This window comes from Miniopterus natalensis, chromosome 13, assembly GCF_054644295.1.
Source record: "Miniopterus natalensis isolate mMinNat1 chromosome 13, mMinNat1.hap1, whole genome shotgun sequence".
Taxonomy (NCBI): domain Eukaryota; kingdom Metazoa; phylum Chordata; class Mammalia; order Chiroptera; family Miniopteridae; genus Miniopterus; species Miniopterus natalensis.
The window spans coordinates 52553586-52572088 of NC_142093.1; the positions used below are offsets into that span (position 1 = coordinate 52553586).

Sequence of the window (18503 nt, forward strand, 5' to 3'; positions counted from 1 at the left end):
CTTTTCCCAAATACATTAAGCAAACTGGCTGTGTCAGAATCACGCAGGACTGTGGGTCTTTTGTACCTCAATATAAATTTCTGGTCCCCTAATCCCAGAGACTCTGGATCCCCAGTGATTCTGGAAAGCAGCTAGATTTGCGGACCCCCTAGACTAACGTTTAGTTGTAGGTATTGGTCTTCCCTGCTGTGAAATGAGGGACCTGGGCTGGAGAGATGATCTCCAAGGTTCCCTACAAACAGAGCTAAGAGTCTATGACTCCAGCTTCTAGAGCTGTTTTATGGATACTAGTTTCTCTCCAACCAGATTTCATGCTTCTCTGCAGCAGGGGGCCACAGTACTTTTCCTGTGTTCCAAGACAGCATTATACTTTGTGCAGAGTAGGAGCTCAATACTTAGGACCATGCATTGCTATGACTAGGTCCTGCTGGCCGAGGAGAACTGGTAAGCTGAGCCACAGACACTGCTGTGGCTGGGCTACTTGGCAAATATTGTGCAGATGGTGGGTTACCTTTTGCTCCAAAAGAACCTCCTACACAGGTTTCAAGATATCAGCACTTGACTTGCTGTAGTTAGAAAACTACAGAAATCGATCTTTCAAATACCAGGATGCTAAGAAAATACAAGTTCTGACTTTCTGTTTATTTGTTAAGGAAACCACGAAAAGCACTACCTATCCCATAGCTGGTCTGTGAGAATTATGAAGCATATTGCTGCACTGTCATAGGAATTCATATACCTGATAGAAAGTAATGGTGAGAAAAACAAGACAGTGGTTCTTTTTATTATAAGGTCAATGGGATAATCCAGGTAACAATTCAAGTCCAGGAAATATATTAAATGGGCCATTCTATTAAAAGGCAACTTTTCTAGCTGGCCTTTCAGAGTCAGAGGTCCCACAGAGGAAACAGATGTGTGATGTCTGGCCAGGACAGTGGGGGTTGGGGTGTATTTTGTTCGTTTTATTGGTGTGTGTTTTTTTACTTTGAATTTGAATGTAGTGAAGCAAAGTTCTGGATCTTCCAACTGGCTACAAGCCCCATCACATCCAATTGTTACTTCTTGGTCCAGAATGTATCTGAATTTGTGACCCTTGTGCTGAATAATTATGTTCACATACTTATATAAACAACTATATCTTTTTTTTTTTTTTAAATCTTCACCCAAAGATTTTTTTTCCATTGCTTTCAAGAGAGAGTGGTAGGGGGAGAGAAAGGGAGAAACACACACATCAATTGGTTGCCTTCCGCACACAACCTGACTGGGGCCTGGGATCGAGCCTGCAACCGAGGTACATGCCCTTGACCAGAACTGAACCCAAGACGCTTTAGTCTGTGGGCTGATGCTCTAACCACTGAGCAAATCCTGCTAGGGCTGAACAAGTATATCTTACCATCATGTAATATCTTATGAGCACATTCACATGCCATATTTTATTTGCTTCTTATAATCCTGTTTAGTGATTAGGAAACTAATTTAAAAAAAAATGAGTGATTTGCACAGGCCGAAACCTAAAATCTGAATGTGTCATATAATAAATAACATTATGTGGGAATTTTGAAATCTAATTATCACTTAAAGGTCAGTCATTCAGAGTGTATGTGCAGAAATGAAGCTTCCATATTTCCAGGGGGGAGTCCTGGGAAAGTCATGTTACTTTGTTTTTTTCTCCAGTGTTCATGAGCTTCTAATAGCAAAGAAAAAAATTCAGAAAAAGTCTGTTTTCAAAAGAAGTCGTTGAACGAAGTACCAGCAAAATGAATCCAGCAGTGTGTAAAAGATTATACACCATGACTAAGTGAGATATTTGGAATGCAAGGTTGGTTCAACATACAAAAATCAGTCAATGTAACAAACCATATTAATAGACTAAAGGACTAAAAAATCCACATGACCATCTTAGATACAGAGAAGGCCTTTGACAAAATCAAATACTCTCATGATAAAAACACTCAACCAACTAGAAATAGAGAGCAACTTCATCAACCTGGTAAAACCTATGAAAACCCACAGATAACATATGTAAAGTGAATGACTAAAGGCTTTCCTCCTAAGACAGGGAATGAGCAAAGGATGTCCATCTGCCTTGACCACTGCTACTTAACACTGTTCTGGTGCTCTCACAGGTCCATCAGGCAAGAAAAAGGAAAGGCATCCAGATTGGAAAGGAAGCAGCAAAACTATCTCTATTCACAGGTGACATGATCTTGTATATAAAAAACCCTGAGCAATGCACACACACACACTCTCTCACAACTATTAGGACTAACAAATACATTCAGCAAGGTTGCAGGATGCAAGATCAATATACAAAATAAAATGTAAAAGTATCAATGATTCATATTTCCATCACTAGATAATTACTAGCAACTAAAAATACTGCTCTTTTAATGTCATTAATCTCAACCTAACTATAGAGAATATAATATTCTTAATTTACTTTAGCTTTTTTTAAACTATCTATGATATTTGGGTAAGAGAAATGTTTCTTGGTATAGGCACAATTCTAGAAAATATGGAAAGATACTTTTCTTAATATAGTCATGAAGGTTAAGTGATGAGAATTAGAAAAGAGTTTGAAGCAATAAAAGCTTCTGTTAGACCCACTGAAGAACGCTAATCTGCTCAAGTTTTAATTCTCCTCTAAGGGTTTTCTTCAGAGTACTTTATAGCAGTTGCAGTCAATTCAAAATACTGCATCGTGATGCTCATACAAACTAGAAAGTAATGACTACATTTTCACTTATTTAGTTTACGTTTTTACTTTGGTCCAGTCTCCCAGAGATTTTAAACAACATTAAGCACTTCACAGTATTGTTTCCTTTATCAACTTCATTAGAATTCACAAAAAAGTGGTATCTGATTCCAACAATATTGAGTGTTTATATAGGTAATACAAACCAAACATACACAGAAAGGAATAGTGTCCTATGTTTCAGAAAAGGATTATATTACTTTTCTGAAGACTTGAATACAGACCCTGCCTACTCTAAATCCGTAAGGCACAAAGCAGGCCAAGGGTAAGCCTAAATTCTGAGATCCTTCTAAATTCCAGCAAACTCCTTTCGTACCCTCTACCTCACTAAACTAACAAGTTCATTCATTCATATCAATGGTCAGTTATCATTCCCTACGTATCTATAGGTTCCCACATCTTTTGTTGTTTAAATTATTTCAAAAATTGAAACTGGGCTCAAGTTATAAGTAAAGGTTTGGTTAAAGAAAACATTAATAAGAGCTATTTTTTCTGTAAAGCAGATAATGTATTGCCCGATTCCCTTCCAATATATGTATAGATTTTGCTCTTCATTCACAATTTAATCCTAATTAGTCAATAACAAGCAAAATCATTAATTCAAGAATCAGGACATAATAATTGAATTACAGTATTATGCTTTACATGGTGAGGGCAAATTGTTTAGAAATGAAACATTAAATAAACACATACTTTTAAAAAACAATTTCCCTAATATTGAAAGCCTATACCATGGACACTTTTCATCAGTCCCCCTTTTTGCAATGAAAATTCAAAACAGTAAAAAGAAAACCACTGGCCAATGGCAGAACTATTCTATAGAAGAACATGCTACCACCCAGCTGGTGTTGCTTAGTGGTTGAGCATCAACCAAGTCAGGGTTCAATTCCCAGTCAGGGGGTGTGCAGGAGGCAGCCAATCAATGACTCGCTCTCATCACTGATGTTTCTATCTTCCCCCCTCTCCCTTCCTCTCTCTAGAATCAATAAAAACATATTTAAAAAAAAAAAGAACATGCTACCAGGCAGTTCCATACACTCTTTTGTAAATCTTGCTAGTTTTCTTTAATTTAAAAATATGATTAACTGCACAGTACACTGTACCATGGTTCTCCATTTTCCACTGCCCTCCCTTTAGAAGGATATGCACCCAGGTGGTCACCAGGCTACTTGCAGTACTGCTTTGTGAAAGGCAGGTATTTCCCCACCCTACTGATGTCATGCTGGACCTTGTGACTTACTAGGCCAATGAAATGGGAGCCATATGACATCTGCCCCTCCCAGCAAAGGCCCCCTTTTCCCTCCACCAAGAGAATGGCATATTCCAAAAAGGTGCACTCTGTCAGTCTGGGTCCTAGGACAAAAAAGACACCAGAGTATAGCTGACCTTCAACTACTATGCCACATGGACAAGAACTACACTTGGAAACGATGAGTCTCTGAGATCTGGGGGTTGTTTATTACACAGCATTGCCTGACAGAAGCCGACTCACACAAACTGCAACCCTAACATTTAACACACACACACACACACCCACGCACACACCCGTTGCTTTCATGTACCTGACAGATGTCATAAATAACCATCCAGGGATGATGACTTCACAATTCAGTATGAAAGAAATATGTAATGACTCATTTCCAGGTGTGCCAGAATCAAGTGATTTGATGTAAAGATATCCTGTGTTCTGCATCAGCAATTAATGCAGTGATAAGAGAAGGGAATCAAGACAATGGAAAGCACCCAGGTCCATAGAAACAATGAATCCATGACTTAGTTCACTGTACCAAGACCACAGTGGGCTGTCATCCAACTGGAAAATCTGGGGTCATTCTAAGTCCAGAAACTGAGGAGCAAGCATATGGGCATGGATCAAAGTAGAGATACAAAGTCAAAGTACAGCCATCCATCTGAAATGGAGGGGACCTCAGTTTGTTATTGCCAGAAAAAAATTACTATAAATTTTTTCATTTGAGCTATCAAAAGTTGTTACTCCTAAGGTCACTTAAACTAAACAATTTAATAACATAATGGCTTCACCAATTTTCAAGGGCTGTTTTAATTGTTTTATTTCAATTAAAATACATATAATGATGTTTTAAAATACTTCTTAGCACCTACAGTGCACAGAGCTCATTATATCAGCTCTGAGGAGGATTGTGAAGTCATTAAGAATGAATCCTTGTGTACAACGGAAGAAAGTATTGGACTATCCTCCATAACCGTCTGCTATAGCCATTAAATAAACACAAGACCAGACTGCGAAAAAAATATATGAGTTTTTAAAAAAGATATAAACTGAAAAAGTGACTCACATATACCTCTGAATATGTTTTAAGCAACAGAATGGATATAACCATTGAATATAATTGCTAATCAAAACATGAAGTAACCAGGAAAGGGGAAAGAAGAGTTAATAATAAAGTTACCATATTCTGAGGCCCTACTATGGGCCAGGCTATTTATGTTTATTCTCTCATTTGTTCTTCATAACAAATCAGTGGCATAGGCATTACACCTCCACTTTATACTTAAGGAAACTGAAGCTCAGAGAAGTTAAGTACTTGATTAAGGTAACACACCTAGTAAATCACAGACAGGCCCACTGCATGCTATTCCCAAACCCCTTTCCCTTCCCATTATCAAATGGTATCTTTCTGGAATTCAGCCAAGCAGGTTTTTTTACCTATCTTAAAATTTGTCTTAGTCTCAAAAATACTTAAAGACAATATTTGAAGTTATTCTTGTCATGGGTTTCAATGTGTCATGATTCTTTAAGCCAAGAAGCTATTAATTTTACTCTACCCAAATATCTCGTGGCATAAATTAAGCCCATTTACTCTTTCATGTCATCAAAGAAACACTTCTTATAGAATCAGTCATAGAGCTAGAAGAGACTATAGAAACTAAAAAACCCAAACCAACCAACCAAACAAAAATGCAAGATAATGTACCTGAAAAAGAATCACCTTAACTTCAGATTACTCTCATAGGTAGTTATTATTGTTAATAAAGTTACACTTAGGTAGATTTGACCAGCTGTAGTAAACAGTTGTTACCATTTTCTTCACATGTAATACCTGTCAAATTAGTGATTTAATGAGTATACAAATAATTAAGAGAAGATACACAGACAGTGTATCTATGAACATTTTATGCATTTTAAATACTAACAAAAAGCAGTACACCTAAATGACAGTGAATTACAGGCAATCCTTGCACAGTAAAGCCTGTTTCATTTGAATTCCACTGGTCCAAAGCATGGAATAATTTGAACACTGTATATTATTCATCCTAAGTTAAAGAGCCCAAGGTAAACCTCAAGATGTTTTTCCACACATACTTCACATGTTGGAGACCATATATATATAATGTACATATAATCATAAATATTTTGAGGTTGGAAGGGACCTCAGAACTCATGCCCTACAACTCTGTCATGGAGAGAAGATTCTCATAAGATTGTGGCCACGTGTAAAGACTCCAGAGCCGGACTGCTGGGTAAAACCCCAGTGGGACACGTACTAGCTGTGGGCCTTTGGGCAAGTTACTGTGCATGTTAGAACCTACCTCCCAGGTTATGCAGATTAAATGAGACAGGATACAGGTAAAGGGCTCACTATGCTTCCTTACATATAAGAAACACTAAGAAACCCTTCAACCAGATGGGCTAAGTGCCCTTCCAAGGAGTTACTGCCATTAAATGTCAGAACATCCTGGGGCACCCGACTGTCAGTCTTGTGTGTCTGAAAGCAATTTTTTTTAAGTCCATTTAAATAGTCCACAGTTAGAAAAGTCCACTAATTTTTCCTGGCTCTGTAGCCTCATCCAATTACTTCTGACTCAAAACTACTTCTATAAACACTCTAATTAAATTATGGATGGTATGACATAAATTTATGCTAAAGTGGCTTACGCAGAATTTTCCATTCATTAGTCACCGATTCAAAAATATCTATGAAACACTTATCATTGACATTTCAGAGGCTAATACTTGAGGCTACCCTCTTCTCTGTGGTTCCATTCCCTGAAACTTCCATTTCTCACAGATTTCTTTAAAAAATATTTTTAATTGATTTTTAAAGAGAGAGGAAGGGAGAAGGAGAAACTGATGTAAAACGTGGGTCAGTTGCCTCCTACGTGCCCCCTACCAGGGATCGAGCCCGAAACCTGGGCATGTGCCCTGGCCAGAAACTGAACTCGCAACCTTTGTGTGCACATGAGGACACCCAACCAACTGGGCCACACTGGCCAGAGCACTCACAGATGTGTTTTAAAAGTCTCCACGACCCAACATATCTGCATCTATAACCACCCACATGCTCTTGCTCTAATTGCGGGCCTGGCCCCCCCACTTCCTCCTCTGAGACTTTCCTCTGGAGAGTGAGTGCACTCAGTCTCCACTCCCTCGCCTCCCATTCATGCTCTCACCCCCGCTGCCAGCTCCACGGGCCACCTCCACCTTGCCACGTGAGGTGGCCGCAGACTCCATTCTCTCGCGGTCTCCGCCCTCCCGGCCACTTCTCAACCTCCCTCATGAACTGCTTTCCCTCTCACTGCCCTCCCCGTGTCCTCAGCCCACTCCTCATTCTCTCACTCTTCCTGGATAATCTTGCCCAATTAATTTCCCAGCTGTCACCAGCACCTGTATGTTGGTAACTCCCAGATCTTTATTTCTGTCCGAGCTTCCTTCCTAAACGTCGTTTTCGTGCAGCAAACCTTCTGCAGGCAATTTCACCTGGATGCCCACAGGCACTTCAAAGCAACATATTTAAATTCAAACATTTTATGCTCCCCACTCAGCCGTTCCTCCTCTATTCCCCACCTCAGCCCGCAGGTGGAATATTCTAAAAGCACCTTCGGCCCCTCACCCTCCCTCATTCCCCCCACCCAGTCAATCAGCAAGTTCTGCCAATGTCATCCCCTAAACACCGCTCTAATCCCTCTCGTCCTCTCCATCCTCACTGGCCTGGGCTAAGCACCATCAATCCCGGCCTGACCTCCCGATCCCCCAGCCACCAGATTCATCCACAGAAAACGCCTTCTATAAATAATAACATGCAAGTGCCACCGCTGTGTTCTTCTGCTCGGAGCCCTCAATAGCAGGCCATCACCTACTGGGAAATGTTCAAGACCCTTGGAATGCGATCAGGGCCCCCCAAGGCCTAGCCCCTGGGCCTCCACCTCCTCTTCTGTCCCTCCCTACCTCTAATGCTCCAGGCCTGCAACTTACCCGTGTCCCCATGTCATTGCTATCGTACATAACATGCTTTTTTTTTTTTCCCAACAATTCACCTTTGTTGACATTATTGCACCTATCACACCCATCCTGCTCCCAGCCTAACTCCAATTCATCCTTTGAAACTCAAAATAGGTGTTACTCTCCCCAGGAACTCTTCCTGAAAACTGCATACTAGGTAGGGTACCCTTTTATGTACTCATTAGGATTTCCTATTAGAGCACGTAAAACTCTACAGATACTATTTGAAATAACCTGTTCCAGACTAAAGTATAAACACATCAAGAACTAGAAAGGTAGTCTATTCACTCCTGTCTGGCTCAATTAATAGTTGTTCATCTCAACCCAGAAACCTATAAATCTAGAGGAAGAAGTTACAAAGAGCACCTTAAAGCATCAATACTGTTTTACAGTACTGGATATAATATTTTAGGACTTTAAAATACTACTTTTGTCCTGCTGAGGGATAAGAGTAAGGAAAATAGAAATTAATGTATGTAACTAATTATCTACCTAATATTAGAAACTAAAATACTATACCCCTTTTTTAGACTATAAATATTTAATTTTCATACTCAGAATTTGTTAACTCAGCCTTGGAGTTTTAATTCAAGTTGAAGAGCAGGAGGGGGAAGGAAAGGTGGCTAGGTATAGGCAAAATTCACCAGCTTTCCCACGCAAGACTTTTCTCAGGTATTCTGCGCATACTAAAAGATTAAACTCTACTTATTAAAGGACAAACACTCTAAAGGACAGTTGTCTAAAAGGTGTAGTTCTCAGAAGAGGCCATGCCATATTCTGGGGAAGGATCCATCTTCAATGAACACAAATACGGGAGTCCTCGTGGCACCAGCTGAGCGGCGGAAAGACTCAGCAGGCTCTGCACACATCTGTCCGGAGCTCCAAATATCCCACAGTGGCAGATGATCAGTGGTGCTCAGGCACAGCACAGACTTTACCTGCATCACGCTAACCTGAGCCAACAACAAAGGCCAGGCTGAAGTTTCCCTCCGAGACAGTTACACTGCTAGGGGTTCAACTGGTATACCACCGTAAAACAGTAAACCACCTGATTTTACATCCAAAAGAGAAGGCTCTTATATATGCATGCTCTTTGCAGTAATACGGTCTTCCCGTTACTGTTGACGTTGCAGTATATGACAGATGGTGCATATATTTTGCTCACAGGGTCTCTAAAGTTACACCTGCCAACAGGTGAATCTGCCATGGCTATGGACTAGGAGAGGGAGTGAGCAGAACACTTCAGAAAGTGGAGGGCCAAACATTCTGGATGCTGAGCCTCTATGTCAGTAAACTGCAGAGTCCACGGTCAGTAAAGATACCTCTCAGCCTGAGGTGAAGTCCTCAACCTCCAAGGGTACTCTCCACCTCAGCTCGCTGCCGTGGAGTATGTTTGGCATGAAAGGGAGCAGGCAGGGCCATGCCGACGGCCTATCTTCTCAGTCAGGGCCAAAAACCTAAGTAACGTAACCAAAGTGCAGAATTTAACTGACCATCGTCAACTGTTGGTATTTGTTTTTCTTCCCATAAGGAACAGAAAGGGATTTTTGTTTCTTAGGACCCACCAGAGCAAACTGCTGACTCTGAGAGTCCTTTTTTCCCCCCCAAGAGTTGTGTAAATCACCTGACTACTCCATTCTTTGTACCATATACTGATAGCCAACACAATGTTTTCTCCAATGTGAAGAAAATGCATGAATTTGATGACACTAGTGCAAACCAAAGCAACAACCAAACATTGTTTTCCTCGCTATGGGCCTAACCTGCCTCCATGCTTGAGGGCAACAGTCTCCCTCTCTCCTCCCAACATGAGGGAAAAGTTAAATCAGTGGAACATAACGGTGCAGATCACAAGAAATGGCTAAGTACAATTAGAAAACAGAATGGATTGTGATGTATACGGCAATAGTATGGCCACCAGAAGCACAAATGAAAAGCACTGCTCCAAATAATGGGCTAAAAACTATTGCAAGTACTTCCTCACAAGTATCCCAAGGCTGCAGGATTTCAACTGGTCACCACAGTTCCTGAAAAGTTAGCTATCTTTTCAAATCTGAAATAGTCATAACTGTTTAAACCAAATCTGGCTGGCTTTCTCTTGTTAGCAACTGTCTTCTTTGCCCATCTCAGAGAACAGAAGTGTGCGTGTGATGTGTGTGCACGTGCGCACGCATGCACATACACACACACAAATCCTCATTAAGCAGATAAAGCAAATAAACTTCCTGCCAATATCACAGCACATTCAAAATCAATTGTGCTATATTTACTCACATAATCAGTCCTGTCTGCACATATTTTTCTAATGAAATAAGACTGGAAATTAAACACCGGAACTGCAGCTCAGTCTGACCACCTGATTGACTTAGGGTACTGTTTTAAGGGCTGAGGGAGAGGGTGGCTGGCAGTCCTGGGAAAGGTCCAAAACTGAGATGCCTGACACTTGATGTTGGTTCCACTTAGAGCTAAGTTGTGATTTCTCCTAGGACACAAGAAAAGTTGCAATTTGCAGCTATGGCCACAGGGTAGTGCAGTAATTCTGCAAATAGCTGCCCCCCATCCCACACCAATGCCACCTCCCCTACCTCCACCCCACCCCCAGCTCCCTCCCAAAGAGAGAATGGCTGGGAGAGAGAAGACAGACATTTGGTCTGAGCCCTGGGCACCTACGGGAGCTATTGTGAGATTCCTGACAAATCCAGACGTGTCTGTAAGGCCATCCGTTACTCAGAATCCTCTCATGAGAGAGATGCAGCCTTTGAAGGATTGACGAGAACTGTAAAGCTGTAAAAAGTGATTAGCCTATTTATTACAAACTTGGTTTATATAGGTTTTATTTCCCACTATATCCCCACTAGGATACAATTAACCACCCCCTCACTCATCAGAAAGATGCACAAAAATAAAACAAATGCTGCATCTAACTGTAACCTCCTGGCATTATGGAAATGTAATGTTATTATACAAAGCCGCCCCAAAATAAAGAGGAAAAAAGAAAGTATTTTGAAAGAGCTTCTTTTTCAAAGGCAGTTTTATCCCTTTAATTCTTGCTACTCAAAGTTAGGCCTATGGACCAGCAATATTACAGGGGAGCTGATCAGAAATGCAGAATCAGAGCCTTACCCTGGACCTACTCAACCATAATAAGCATTTTATCGAGACCCCTACATTACCTGGATGCACAATAATGTTTGGGAAGCACTGACCTGGGGACAGTTAATATAGAGAATATACTCACCTACACCCTCAAAACAGTTTTCTAAGCCCTGGGTCTCTTCTTCCTTACAATGTATTTTCTATAAAAACAAATATATTTTGAAATTTGAAAACATAAACAGGTTATTTCCCATAACTGGTGAGGATCTACTAGAATAAAGCCTTTTTCTATCTAAATTGCCAGGTAACTAATTAACGTTTCAATAAACGCTGACAGAAAATGTGTTCTGTCACTTCATAACTCAGGTAAACAGTACAGGTGTGACAAGAAAAATTTAAGTAAGACAGACTCACATTATAGCACTCTAGAGGATTTTTGAAAACCAATTTCCTGTCCATAAAAAGGAAAAGAAAAAAAAAATTCAGCATCAAGTTAAGCGCATAACTCTAAACTGAGTTGCTATGTTAGTGGGGTCTCCAAATTACAGACATTTTTGTTTCCCTCAGCCAACCGTGAACCTCCTGGGAAGGAATTCTGTGAAGTTTAAGTCCCTCTGCCTTTCTCCACATGGGAGTGGAGAAATTACAAAGCGGAAGAGACACAAGAACACACAATTAATGACTTCTGCACTCTTTGATCCTGCAGCCCTATGATTGGAATGATCGTAGAACTGTGAAGGTGGAGGACTCTCAGAGATAACTTACTGCTGCTGGTCCACTTACCCAGGAATCTCTTTCCAGAAAGTACCCAGCGGGGGGTCGACAGCCTCCTAGAGACAACTAATTGTTACCTCTAAAACAGAGGGTGTCACATCACGGTTAGATCCTGTCACCCCCACACACACATCTTCCCTGTGCCCTTGAGCAACCCAGAATAGCTCTATTCCTCCTTCCCAACTCCTTCAAACATTCTGAGGGCCCCTCTCCTGTCCCCAGGTGTTAGTTTCCATAGACTCAACCCATTTCCTTTTCTTGGGGGGTGTGGTATCCTCCTACCCTGGTGTAGCTATGTATTTTGTTTCTATTGAAACTAAATTATGATTAGCCTGACATAATTTAATGAGGCCCACAGTGCCAAATGAAGTCATTTGATGTAATGGGTAGTAATTCAATACATTCTCAGTGAAACATCAAAGATTATGTAATGGTTAATATATCTACATATGTTAGTAGTATAACCATAAGCAAGGGCATATTTGTCTGCTAGACTCTGGTGTACAACTAAGAAAAACTACCAGTCTCTACTTAAAAATGTTCCTGGGTCCCATCGCCAGGGACAGAACTCTGCACCAGATGGATGACCTGACCCAACGTGGCCTTTCTGTATCCTTCCTTGTTTATGATAAAGAGGCGCTTTTTTAGGAAAGCAAAGGGTATAAAAGAACTACATTAGGCGTTCACAAAGCAATTGACACTTTTATTACTTAACATCACAACCTTATGAGGTAGACCAGTAAAAGTGCTGTCATTTTATAAGTGATTAAACCAAGACTGAGAATAGGAAATGAGAAAAATCTTGAGCTGCCCAGGGCCAAACAGAAAGCAAGGTTGGAGCCAGTTGAATTCAGAAACCTCAATTAAATTCTCAGACAAAAAGGAACAGGCAACACTGAATATAAGTTTTATGGATTTCACTTTGAAATAAAACAAGGAAACATTATGTTACCATTAAATGATATTAAAATCATCTTTTATGGCCTTGATTTTGCCACCAAGGCTCTGTTCCCAAAATAAAGAAAATTTAAACAGGCAAACTTATTCCAGGTTACAAATTCCATTTATACACAAAAAAATCTTGCATTCCATTTTATGAGAATTTTCCCCCTCATCTGTTACTTGCATCAATATTGTGCCAAAGGGCCTCAGTTCAAGTTCTAAACCTAAAATGTCATTGATTAGACCCACTCTGGTTTGGAGGGATATTCTCCCAAAATAGATTCTTAGCATTTTATAAGCCTCCTACATTTTCACAAGAGAGAATCTGGAACACAGGAAGGAATCGTTTCCCCACACGCAATACTCATCCTCAGCGTCATCAGGAGGCATTTGGTTAAACCCATCTGCACACCCAACGTACATCCTCCCTGTTAGCCTGGGGGCCCCCAGTCCAACTCGAGTCCTCGGTGCCCTGAATTAACCAGTCTCCCCACCTGGCTTGCTCCAAAACACACCACCTATGGCGCTGGGTGGGTACAGTACTTGGCTCCTTGACCCCAACACTTCACTGCTTCCCATCCACATATCCCTGCCTCCTCCATGGTGGCCTCCAGCCCCATCAAGGCTGCAGCCCACAGGCCCTAAGTCTGGAAGCCACTCTTCCTGGAAATACTGGGGGTGGGAAAAGAAAGTTTACAGTTGTGAGTGCATGAAACAGTTTATTCTTGTATTACACATTTTCCCCTATCAACAACTGTAAACCTACCTTTGTTCACTCCCTGTATTCACCCCACACCTACTAAGACCCTTTCCTACACTCTGGGGTGCTCTGGGGCTCTAGGCCAAGGAGAGCGCTGCAGCCAATCGCACCGCCACTTTAGCCAATGAGAGTGAGTGCCACCAACTGCACTATTCTAGACCAGTGATTTTTCCACCGGCATGCCATAAGAATTTTTAAAACATGCAATATACCTGACTATTTAGTCAAGGGCACTGACCTCTTTTCCCTTAGATTGTCATTAAAAAATTGTCTTTTTTTTAGCCAACACAGCATAACCGTCTGATGTGAATGAATCAATATTACACCTTTTTTTTCCAGATTGGCAAAAAATATGTATTTTTTGGTGTGCTGCAGAATTTTAGTAGTTTGTGCACCATGAGATAAAAAAGGTTGAAAATGGCTCCTCTAGACCACTCCCTGTAGACCTAAGGCCCGGCTCAGCTCCCCCAAGTGAAGGTGTGGTCCCATCACCAGGAGCCTCTACTTCTGCTCTTCGTGTCCTTGTGAACTGCTTTGGCCTCTAAGGACTGACAAAAGGAACTGGCAGTAGGCCTTCAAATGCTTGCTTTGGTGGGGCTGGAGGCGTCGAGGCACCGGAGGGTCAAGATCAGAGTCTGGGGCAGTTTTCTGACACCAGGAAGGGCCAGGAAGCCTGCCCAGGGAGGCCTAGAAGAAGCTGACATGAGAGAACCAAGCGAGTCAGGAGGCACCATGGGGAGACTAAGCTGTGAGTGCTGTGCTTCGCCCCCTCCCCCTTTGGGGGTGCAGTCCATCCCCACCCTGCTTCTAGTAACAACTTTCTCTCACCACACAGGCTCCACACTTCATTCCCCTGATTTCTATTCACAGTCTTCCCTCCACATGGACCTTCCTCCCTTCCATTTTCTCCTCCTGAACTCCTGTCTCCAAGATCCATGCCAAATGCCACTTAACCATGAAGGTCTCCCCCTCTCAAGGGGACGTGCCCTGGTCTCCCTGAAATAGGATCGGCTTTTACAGATATTTACGCATATGGCTTCTCCTACAAGCTCCCTGCGAACTTGCTTTCTTCTGCATGCCCTACAGTGGGGTTCGGTTCTGTTTTGTTTTGTTTTGTTTGAAACCCACTAATAGGAAATTTTTTTAAAAAGAAATAGAATAGAAATTGCCAAAGTGCATCATACATAGTACCTATAAGTATAACTTCATGACGCTTCGTTTCAGTTATGTGCCTGTGTGTTCACCAACATAGTGGGTGCAATGTGTAAGGTATTTGTTACTGTGAGTCATGGTCTGAAACACTGGAAAGCCACTGCTCTACAGCACCTATCCCTTACGCCTAATACTCTATGAATGCTTATGGAATTGAACAAATTAATGAGCATAAAATATCCATTAATTACAACTTCAAAGGTTCAAATTTGAAAGAATATAAAGTATAATGCATATTTGAACAGAACTAAATGGATCCTGGCCTATGTGAAGCTATTGAGGGGAGGGGCTATAAAGAGGAATCTGAATATTTACTACTGTATTTCAATAGACTTTCTCCCCAATAACTAAAATGTATTTATATTTAAGGGAGGTTAAATCCAATCCAATTTTGACCAAGTTCACTTTGGAAAACTTTTCTCATTCACAGAAAGCAACTTATGATTACAGAGTTCTGCATCTTTAAAATACTTGGTGTAGGTAACTCTACCATGATTCATGAAAAGATCTTTTAGAAGCACCATGAAAGCCTTTGTTCAAGCTCTTTCTTTGCCCAAGATGCCTCTATGTCCTGTCAATACCCCCACCCCCACCGCCTGTAAAAATTCCATTCATCTTCCAAAGCTTAGTTCAAAGGCCACCTTTTCCGTGGAAACCTTTTAAAAAAAAACACAACTCAATTTTTCCTCTTTCCCTCCTCCACCACCCATCCCAGTCCCAAGTGTGGTCTTTCTGTCTTCTGAATAAAAAATGTTGAAAACTTCCTTTCTCACCCTTCTCATTCCCCTACTGGACAGTAACATACCAACCCATGGTTCATTCATCTTTGTATCCCCTACAGCAACCAGCACAAGGTCTTGTACTTAAGAGATGATCAATAAATATTTGTTAAGTGAGTAAAAGCAACAGTTAGCCCGTTAAAAGGGATGGTCATTATTTTAAAGGCCCTGAGGAATGGCTTACAGGTCCCGCAGCTGATAAAAAGCTGGTGGGAGCAGGGAAAAGAGCAGGAGGGATGGAGTGGGAGGCTGGGAAGAGGCATTGCTCCTCTGGGTATCTGCCCCTGCAAGCTGAATGAATCCCAAACTCTCCAGGGATTCAGCTCTGCAGATGAAGAGCTGTGGGGCTGGTGAGAATGAATGTCTTCACCTTGCTCCAAATTGTCCACTCTTGCTTCAAATCAGAAATGGGAAATGGAATTGGAGGTAGAAATTTCTTCTCAACTTCAAGGGATGGCTTAAATGAAATGCTGAAACAGCTATCTGGAGGTCAAATATATATAGGCATTTCGGGGTGGGGGGGGAGTGTGTAAGGAGGCAGAGGAGATGGTTCTTGAATTATCAGCTAATTGTCTATAGTGATTACATTCCACAATACTTAGCTTTTCTCTTCATATTGTCTATACAGATATCTGGGGACACTTCCTGTGACCACAACAACACTAAGCTAGCTCAGGTTCAAAACTATAGTCATAACTAACAGGCTCCAATTTGTTTTACTCGAAAATGATGCCCACCAATTAGAAAAACGGTGTTAGGGATTAAAATGCCATTCTTTTTTCCATTAACCTATACCTCCCCCACCCTCTCCAAAGAAAAGTATTTTTCTAAGATGGATTAAAGGAAGAAGTTTTTAGTGGTCTTTATTTTGAATTTATATATTCATATTATGCACATGTTTATGTTAAACTTGTATATATTTTAAATATATAATAAGTTAATTCATATAGAATAGGTATACTTTCCTAAATCTTGGTATTTTGTTTCAGATTTTTCAATATAACTTAGGGCTCTGACCTTCTCTTTCTTTCATATTTTAACAAAACCTTAAATCCAGTCCATCAAAATTTTGTTTTTCAATTAATTTCAGAGAGCTGCCCTCGCAAAGTAGGAGACATTTGCAGTATTGCAGAAAACACACTGGATTTGAAATCAGGAAACTGAGCTTTGAAATTAATGCCTAGTCTGAATATATGTCCTCCAGTTCTAGATGCATGACCTTGGGCAAATGACCTGATCTTCCCCACCCTCAGTTTCCCAATCTGTAAAATGAGAAGAATAATAGTACTTGCTTCCTAAGGTTGTTTTGAGGATTAAATGAGCTAAAAACATGTAATGTATTTAGAACAGAGTTAATACACATAATATACTTAGAACAGTATCTGGTAAATGGTAAGTGTTCACCAAATGTCCGTTTGTTTTATAGTCTCAGTAAAGTCACTTTACAGTTCAAAGCCTCCACTTCCTTGCCTATAAAATGGGACTACTACCACTTGCCACCTCTAAGATTGTTATGAGATTCAAATAAGAAAGCAATGGATATGAAAACATCTGACACGCAGAAAGTACACAAATGTTAGTTATTCTGGATCACCCATAAGCTTAAAAGTAAACCATAAACTTAAAAACATACAAGCTTAAAAGTAAACCATGTAACTGAGTTAGAAAATACTATCCAAAATTTCATCCATGACTGAGAAAACATCTACGTTAAAATGCATACTCAAGGTGTTTGATTCATCTTTATCATAAATATTACAGCTTTTGTAAAGTGTAATTTTTACATCTGCAAATGAAAAAGACTCCCTCAGTCAAGCCAAATTGTCTTACTACATTGTAAGGAAAGTGGCCTGTACACTTTCATAAGCCAAAGATAAACTGATGCATTGATTAAAATCTGACTGCATGTATAGCACTTTTACGAAAATGATTAATTTTTTTCACTTTTAAAAATAGTAAGTATACTGCAGCTAACATAAATTTCAAGTCAACTCAACAGATATTTATTGTGTAACTGTGCTCTAGGTAACTCACCTGGGAACTAAGGATGAAAAGGGAAATAGGCTGAGGCCCTGTGCTGAAAAAGCCCACAGATTATGGCTGATATTTCAAAATATTACTCGTAAAAATCATGAGGGGGCTTCCATTTGAATCAGCAAGCAGACAAGCAGCATAAAAATATGCCAAAACAATAAATCCTTCCCTATGATGGAAAAACTGCCTCTTAAACGCAAGAGTCACTTTTAAAGCACAGTTCCTATCTAGAAACCTATTGAATTTGTGCCAGACACCAACATTCCTAAATGTAAACCTGTAAAATAATAGGTATCTGTAAATGAAAGGCTGAAATTACCCCGGGAGCAACAACACAGTAATTAGCAACTTTTATAGAGTAATAACATGTTTCATATTCTTTCTACACTGGCTCTTTGAAGTTCCCAATTTTCCACAGTGTAACATATAAAAGTTTTATTACATTAGGGCCCATCCTCGGGTATTTTATAAGAAACTGTTCCATAACGCGCGAGCTCCGTGTCAAGTTTGTGGCACCAGGCTTCAGAAAGATAAAAGTCACCAGAAACCTACAATCACTGAAAATATACATACATCCACACAGCATCTCAACGATCTATAAATCATACAGCAGTTTAGCTTTAAAACTGTACATTGCATATTCATGTGCACACCACTTGGAGTTGTAGACACATGTGAACTCTTTACGAAATTAAACCAAAAAAAAAAAAAAAAAAAAAAAAGCTCAGCTCTACAATAAGCGATTACCAGGGGCAGAACAGAGTGCAGTTAATATGCTTGTTTCAGCAGATGTTCGTTCCCGTAAATATTAAACAGAACACAAGTTCCTCCAGGAATAATATGCAGGCAGTAATTTTACCACCTGAATGGGGCTGGTTGGAAACGTTTAGG

At 40.5% G+C, this 18503-nt stretch overlaps 1 protein-coding gene across 1 annotated transcript in view; it reads right to left on the minus strand.

Annotated features, from left to right (window-relative positions):
- AFF3 (ALF transcription elongation factor 3) overlaps window positions 1–18503 on the minus strand; it is a 478488-nt gene that overhangs the window by 457861 nt on the left and 2124 nt on the right. The window lies entirely within an intron of this gene.